Raw genomic sequence first — 7,848 nt, forward strand, 5'->3', positions numbered from 1 at the left:
CTCAGCAGAATGCTCTCCAGTCACACCTAGTTTAGGTAATGCTCTGTTGAAAAGACCCTCTTCCCATGTATCTACTATAATCATATATTCTGGAGAGGCCTTAACTGACTCCCAAATCTTAGTTTTCCACGTCGTTTATTGTGGTTAGGTACCTTCGAATTGATGCTTAACCAACCTATGAACAATGGATCAAAACCGTGCCCTATCCTACACCACCTTCAAGATCTTTCAAGCCCTTTGTTACAGTCACTGGGTTCATTAACTTCATAGAGGATCTTCTTAGCTTTTACTTTCCTGTCTTCCTATCTTCCCCAACATGATGTATCTCTTCCAAGGACTGGCTCTTCCTGACAACATGTTTGAAGTATGTGAGCCAAAATTTTACCATCCTTGCCTCTAAGGAGCACTGGAGTTGCATTTTCTCCAAGAGAGACTTGTTTGTTCTTTTGGGAGTTCACGAGGTATTCATCAAGGCACGCCCTCCATAGGCTTCACCATTCAGCCTAGGAGGCTAAGTGCATCCTGAGAGGAGAAGTCCCATCCCAGGTGTCCTTTAGGGGACAGCGTAAGGTCCCTTTGAAGACATTAACCTTGAAGAAAAGAAAGATAAGGAGAGAGTAGGGAGAAAAGGAAGGAAATAAGCTTAGATGGCAGAAGCAAAGGAAGTACATGTAAGTGCATGACAATCTCTTTTATGGATAGTTTTTTGTTTTTTTGGCTTTTTTTGTCATTGACATTTTTATTGCCATTCTGCAGAAGACTAGTGCACACAGCAGCAGCCCAGTATTGTGGCATGTTAGTGACTCATAGAACAGCAAATGTTCCTAATTCTCCTCACCCCCCTTTTTTCTCCTGCTTCTTAGAAGTTGTAGGCAAAGAGTCGAGGGTCTTCCTCACACATTTCCCCACAAACATTGCATAGTCTCTTAAAGTGTGGGAGGGAAAGATGGCAGGGCCAGGGCGTGGAGCCCATGGCAGTCAAGCGGAGCAGTCTTGCAGTGCTTTCCACGCCTTGAGCTTCAGGGAATATCATCCCCAGCCCTCTGTAGCAGTATTTCCTCCTGAACTGAAACACATTCAGCATGACCTTCTCCACCAGCTTGAATGGCTGCTTGATCCGGGTTCAGATCAAGGGGGTGAAGTGCATCACTCTCAAGTCCACCTCTGGTTTGGGGACAAAAAGCTTGACCTGAGATTGTAGAGAGGTGCTGAACACTGCAGGGGTTCTGGGCCATGGTGGACAGTTGACTCCGCTGCTGGTCTCCTGTGTTGGCTGTCCATCGCTCTGAAAAGTCAAGGTCATACGGGTTCTGTTATAAGCAAAGGGCCCATTTTGACAGGAAACATTTTCCAGCCACTTGATAATTACTGGAGTTGATACTCTAAAAGGCAGATTCCCAATAATGTGGCTGTTTGGTGGATCGTCCTCCCACTGTCTTCTAAGAGTTTCTGGAAACTCCTTTTTCCGTCCTAAATGTCAGCACATCCCTATGGCCGATCGGCAGGTTTCCAGGCACGGCATCAGAAAGCCTCTGTTATCCAGGGATGAATAGAGTATCCTTTTCAACGCTCAGTGACATTGGCTTTGAGAATAGATCTCCAGATTCGTCTCGGCCCAGGGCCCACCTGTCAGCCTCACATCCAGGACAAAGTTCTGGGAAAGCTGCTTCAGTGCATCCAGATTGTACAATTTAGTAATTTCCCAAATCGTGGGCAAGGGCTGGAGGTGCACGGAGGTAGTTTCCCTTCAGCAGCCATGAACTCGTCCCTCCACTCGACCACTTGATGATAGTTTGAAAGCAATTCAGTTCATTTGCAAACAAAGCCAACCAAACTATACTGTGTATTACCAAGCCAGAACCCACCCAGAGCTGATCCTCCAGTGGGTTTTCAGAAGTAGTAAATCACACAGGAGGAGACTGCCCATTCTTCTCCAATGGAGCAGTTGGTGGATTTGAACAACATTCCTCGGGGTTGGCAGTGCAACTCCTTACCATTGAGCCACCAGAGCTCCTGAGCCAAACTATGGACAGGCTTTTAATGTGATCACCAGAGAGGGATGTGCTTTTTAGAACGATCAGCCATCTAGAAACAAAAGGGCCACATTTGTCTGGGCGAAAACTCAGAAAGCAGAAAGAAATAGAATAGGAAAGAAAGGATGAATGAAAATTGGACACACAGGAAATGGGACGAGTATTGCTATAAGGTGGGAATTATAATCAATGTCATGAAACAGTGTGTGTAAATTGTTGAGTTAGAAGCCAATTGGCTGTATCAATAATATTCCAACCACAACAAAAACCTTTTAAAAGTGTTGATATTTCAAAATACAGCTGTTTCTCTTGAATAATTTCGGCTGTTTTCACAAATCTGAACAATTGTAATACATTTTTCTTTGTATTATTGAGCTTTGAAATATTTCCCTCTGTTCTTTAAGGATAAAATGCATAAAGTAGTGAATGTACTAAAACATATTCTTTAATTTTTTTTTTTGCTTTAATATATGGAACTTATAAATTACATATATGGAACTTATAAGTTACATATATGGAACTAGCCTTAATAGTCAGGGGACATTCTCTGTTAGTAAACCTTGGATGATCTTTCCATGATACCCAAATTTTTTTTCCTTAAACTCCTAAAATGATGGAAAAAGCTGCCTTTTGAGTCGGACTTTCTGTGGATCATTTGTGCATGCGATGGTTTCTTATTTTTTAAAGCTGGACTTCATGTATGAATTATGGCGCTTTAGAAGAGTCTCATTATTTTGTTTCCATTTACCTAATAGTAACAATTTACTCTAATTGAATCGTTTAATCCAGAAATACCAGAGCACTTTACAAGCATTAATTAATGCTCCTAACTCCCCAATGTGGTAGGTAAGTGTTTTATAAATGGGGAACTTAAAGAACAGAGTTAAGTGACTTGCCCAGGGCCACCCAAGAAGCCAGGGGGTGGAAGGCCGAGCGAAATTACCAATTCTTGGCTCTGGGCCTCTGCTCATCCCCTTGGTCCTTAAGCTGGGAACAGGCTTGTATTCTGAATTGTGTGCTCTAAGAGAACAAGGTGAAAACAGGGAAATTCTCTAATCTTCACTCTTTTGTTTCACAGGTGAGTAATCTCGGTCAGAGCAGTAGTGTGACTGTGACTTGCTTAAGTTTATCCAATTAGTAGACAAGAGACTAATCACACCACACACTCATCTCACCACAGAGCACAAATTTGTCCATTTATTTAGCCATTCATCCAGCACATATATTCATTGAGTTTCTATTGCATGCTGAGCATGCTTAAATGGGAAGGCTACAATAAACAAACCATTCAAAGTCCTCAGTCAGGAAAAACTTCTATGACAATGGACGGGCAGCTGGTCACCAAGTAGAACATGTTTACACAGTGTTTGTGGACTTCAACAGCTCTTGAGAAAGGGGAGAAGCAGTGTTCTACATGTGGGGGACAGGAGATTGTGTGGCTGTTTTATACGTGAGGGGCAAGAAGACTTCATCAATAATATCTGAGTAGAAGTATGAAGTGAAGGAGTAGAAATACGAGGTGAAGGAGCAGGTCATATAGATTGTGAAGTAGGAGAGTTCTTGATGTGTTTACAAGATTCCACATTGCCCAAGAAAAGTGAGAGAGAGAGAGAGAGAGAGAGAGAGAGAGAGACCCTGTCATTCTTTTGGTGATGAGGTCAATGTTCAAAGTGGGCAGCATTTAAAGAGCTTGTCAGTGGGAGCTTTGGAGGTGTAATGGCAGGGAGTCGGGCTTCTGTCACAAAGGCAAGTGTTTCAAACCTGTCAGCTGCACCTTGGGAGAGAGCTGGCAAATATCCTTCCACGTGATTGACAGTCTCTGAAAACCCACTGGAGAATCAGCCTTGAGTTGGTGCTAACGAGATGGCAATGAGTTTGTTCTGTCAGCCACTGGCAAGACTTTGGATTTTATCCAGACGGACAGGTGAAGGTGTGAGATTTGGTTAGAGGGGATGACATGATTTGACCCACATTTTATCAGATCACTCTGATTGCTATGGGGGTTAAGATTCTGGAGAATGGGCAGAGTAAGAGCTTAAATAGGAAGTGAGCAAAAATGTTACAATATTGAGGCCAATGAAATGAGCAAAAGATTGTGTTGAAACAGAGTGTTGACCAGAAAATTCACTGAGAAGTGAAGACCTCTAGCCTGAAGTTCCAATCACAGGACACAGACTCTTCTCCTTGTCATATTAAATGTTTTCTAAGCCGCAGGCCACAGAATGTGTAAAACTGTTTCTTCTGCGTGGAAAATGGCATTTGAATGCAAATACCTGCTCTTCAAGATACAACTGTCAAGGAAACAACAAAGAATATCTTGTGACACACGTACAAACACCCAGGTAACTCAGGTGAGAAGTTTTCTAAGCTACTGATCAAATGGGGAAGGAAAGGAAGGGGCTAATGATGGGCTGGGTCCCCTGCAAAAGAATAATGGTGAAGTTAAACCAGGGAGGCTGGCAAGCATAACGCATAACCACCCACAGTACCTCTAGGAAGAAAGTCATTTGACAATAGTGAGTTAGAAATTCTCACAAGGTTTCCAAGGCCAGTGCACTTGCATTCAAAACCTGGCTGTCTTGAAGCTGGATAATCTAGGCAACTGGCCTCAGTTTCCTCATCTACAAAATAGGGTTAATGATAGAGAGTCTTCTATTAGGTCATTAGAAGCTCAGATCATTGAGCTAAAGCTGTTACTACTACTTCCCAAGCCAATTGGCAGGTTCATTAAAGATTAATTTTTACTAGTCTTAAGTTTATTAAAGGAAGATTTTTTTCCATGGCAATGCTTATAAAACAGGTCACTTTTATACTGCAGCCTTCATTTGTTACTGCTTAAGATCTTCAAGAAAGCTTAGCAAGAAAATTATAGGCCTAATAATTCTGCTGGCCCTTTTGTCATCAAGTGTTGTTAAGATCTTGCTATGTTATAGAGTCAAAACTTTTTAATGAGAGTTATCATCACTTTGCAAGATGGTTCACTGGGAGTGAATGTATCAGTTAGGAATGCTTTCAGCTGAAGGTAAGGGGGGGGGATATCTGACCAGCTGAGACTTCAGACATGTTGTTATTGTTAGATGGTGTCGAGTCAGTCCTGAATCATAATGACTCCATGCACAGAGGGACAAAGCCTCTCAGGTGTAATCTGGACAGAGATCCTTGTTATTCTCTGAGTTTTTACTATCTTTGTTAATTCATCTCATTGAGGGTCTTCTTTTTCGTTGACCCTCTCCTGGTTGCGCCTGAGAATATGTCCAATATAGGTGAGAAAGATCTTAGTCATCTCATTTCTTCTGATGTGTGTGTGTGTGTGTGTGTGTGTGTGTGTGTGTACTGTCAAATCAGATCTGACTGGTGCAGGAGGAGATTGCCCCTCCTTCTCCAGCAGAGTATCTGGTGGATTTGAACCACTCACCTTTGGGATTGCAGTGTAGTTTCTTGCCACTAGGCCACCAGAGCTCACCAGACATCTCATTTCTAAGGAGTATTCTGGCTGTGCTTCTTTCAAGAAATATTTGTTCATTCTTCTGGCACTCAGTATTCTCCCCTAGTACCATAATTCAAGGGTATAAATTGTCCTTCTCTCTTCCTTATTAATTATCCAGCTTTCACATGTGTGTGAAGTGATGGAATATGCCACAATCTGGATGATGTCTACTTTAACCTTCATGTGACATCTGCTTTTAACACTTTAAGTCTTTTGCAGTAGATTTTCCCAATCCAACCCACCCCCTGATTTCTTGACAGTTGTCTTCATAGGCTTTGATTATGAATCCAAACAAAAGGAAAATCTTTGATAAATTCAGTGTTTTCTCTCTTTATTGTGATATTGTCTATCAGCCCAGGTGGATTTTTCTTTTTGTTGAAATGTTATCTGTGAGGTGAAAAGGGCCACAGAGAAGCAGATGAAGTAAAACAAAGGAATTTATCACCAGCTCTTGGACGAAATTCTCCAGCCCCAGGCCAGAGGGAGGCAGTGGGGATGGGAAGTCTGTGCAGAAAAGTTACAACAAAGGTTTTATATGTAGGGGTGAAAGTTAAGCTGATCTATTTGGTGGTCAGCTCTCTGTGAAGGACATTAATTGGATGCTCTCTGCCGGTTCCCATGCTGCTTAGGACATTAGGTGGGTTGTGTCATAGCTGATGTTAGGTAGGATGTGGCTGGTGGTTGTACTTTCTTCTGATTGGCTATAGCCATCTTACACCAAGCTGATTGGAATGTGTCCCAAGAGGTGCATCAGCGTGGAATTTTGCCCAGCTTTCAGGTGCCTTTCATTATCCATTCAGAAGGCTGTAAATTTCTTATCAAGAAATATTTTATACCTTCTCCACTTTCAGCAATCAAGGCTGTATCATATGCACCATGCAGGTTGTTGATGAGCCTTCCTCCAATCCTGATGCCTCTAAGCTTCATTTCCATATAGCCCAACTTCTGAAATTATTTGCTTAACATACAGATTGGGTAAATAAAGTAACAGGATACAATCTTGATGCACACCTTTCTTGATTTTAAACCATGCAGTCTTTCCTTGTTCTCGTCTCACAACTGCCACTTGGGCAATGTCCAGGGTTTCTGTTAACATAGTATAGTGTAGAATTTAATTCTTTGCAACTGTTGCAGTTTTTAAGGGCCTTGAGTAGTAGAAGACTCAATGAATGAAACACCTGAACGCTGTTGTGTAACTATCATTGTTTCTCCAAGTTCATAGAGTTTTCAGAGGCAAGCTATTTTGGAACTGGATGCCACTCCTGCTTCCAAGCCTGTTTCAATCTGGGAGCTCCACCAAACACTGTCCACCATGGGTAACCATTATAGCATTTGACACATCGGTGTCACAGTGTTCAGCATCACAGCAACCACCAGTTACCTTTGTACAGGAAATGGACAGACTAGTACTATACTACTTAGCTGAATGTTTGACCAAAAATCAATTAAAACCAGGATGGAGAGCCCAGCTACCTTTTAAAATACAAGGCAAATTCAATCAGTTCACACCCAATTGTGAATGAAACCAAAAGACAAGTAAACAGTCCAAACTCAACCCTTAACCAAAACAAGAAAATACATCTTTGTAGAGTCCAGCTACTTCACACATCTTCCCAAACTGGATACATTTTATTATTCATATTTTTAAGAGTTACATAGCCAAATGCATAATCAATAGAGTACCCCCCCCCCCCCACACACATATCAATGCCATAGTGTCAATCTGACTCATACCTGCCTTCTAGTTTGCTTCTGAGGCTGTAAATCTTACTCGGAGGAGATTGTACACACTTTTTCCACGGAGAGAGATAGTGCTACATTTGAACTACAAACCACATTTGGTCTTTTGGTTACCAGCACAATACGTTACAGACTCTGTGAACAGAGAGCTCCTTAAAACACATTTCTGATTTCTCTGCTATTAGTAAAAAAAAATCCTTTTAGCATCATTCCACACGTTCCTCTGGATCCACTTTGAATTACGAGAAGTTCCTTGTTGACGTACGGCTGCAGTCATTTTTTTCATTAACTTGCGCATACTTGCATGTGATATTGCAGTGACAATGGTAAGCATTTTACATGCCGAGAAGCATAGAGGACCAGTGTAGTGATGAAAGATTAAAGCCCAGAGCTTTGGTATCTCCCTATTTTACCAATATTTTTTTAACATTGATAATGTTTTAATTTTTTTTTTCATTGGTGCACATTTTCTCTGCCTCCTTCCCCCAGCCCTCCCATAATGCATCCCTTGTTTTATTAGATTGCTGTCGTACATATAGTGCCTAATCATATATTCCTTTCTGGCAGTTCTTTCCCTCGTCTCATCTA

The 7,848-nt window shown here is 41.7% G+C and overlaps 1 pseudogene; it reads right to left on the bottom strand.

Annotated features, from left to right (window-relative positions):
* Window positions 1-503: 503 nt before the first annotated feature.
* The window catches only part of LOC102871117, a 123,101-nt pseudogene continuing 115,756 nt past the window's right edge, over window positions 504-7,848 (bottom strand).

Source organism: Elephantulus edwardii, unplaced genomic scaffold (assembly GCF_000299155.1).
Source record: "Elephantulus edwardii isolate Elephantulus edwardi_28Jun2011 unplaced genomic scaffold, EleEdw1.0 scaffold00138, whole genome shotgun sequence".
NCBI lineage: Eukaryota > Metazoa > Chordata > Mammalia > Macroscelidea > Macroscelididae > Elephantulus > Elephantulus edwardii.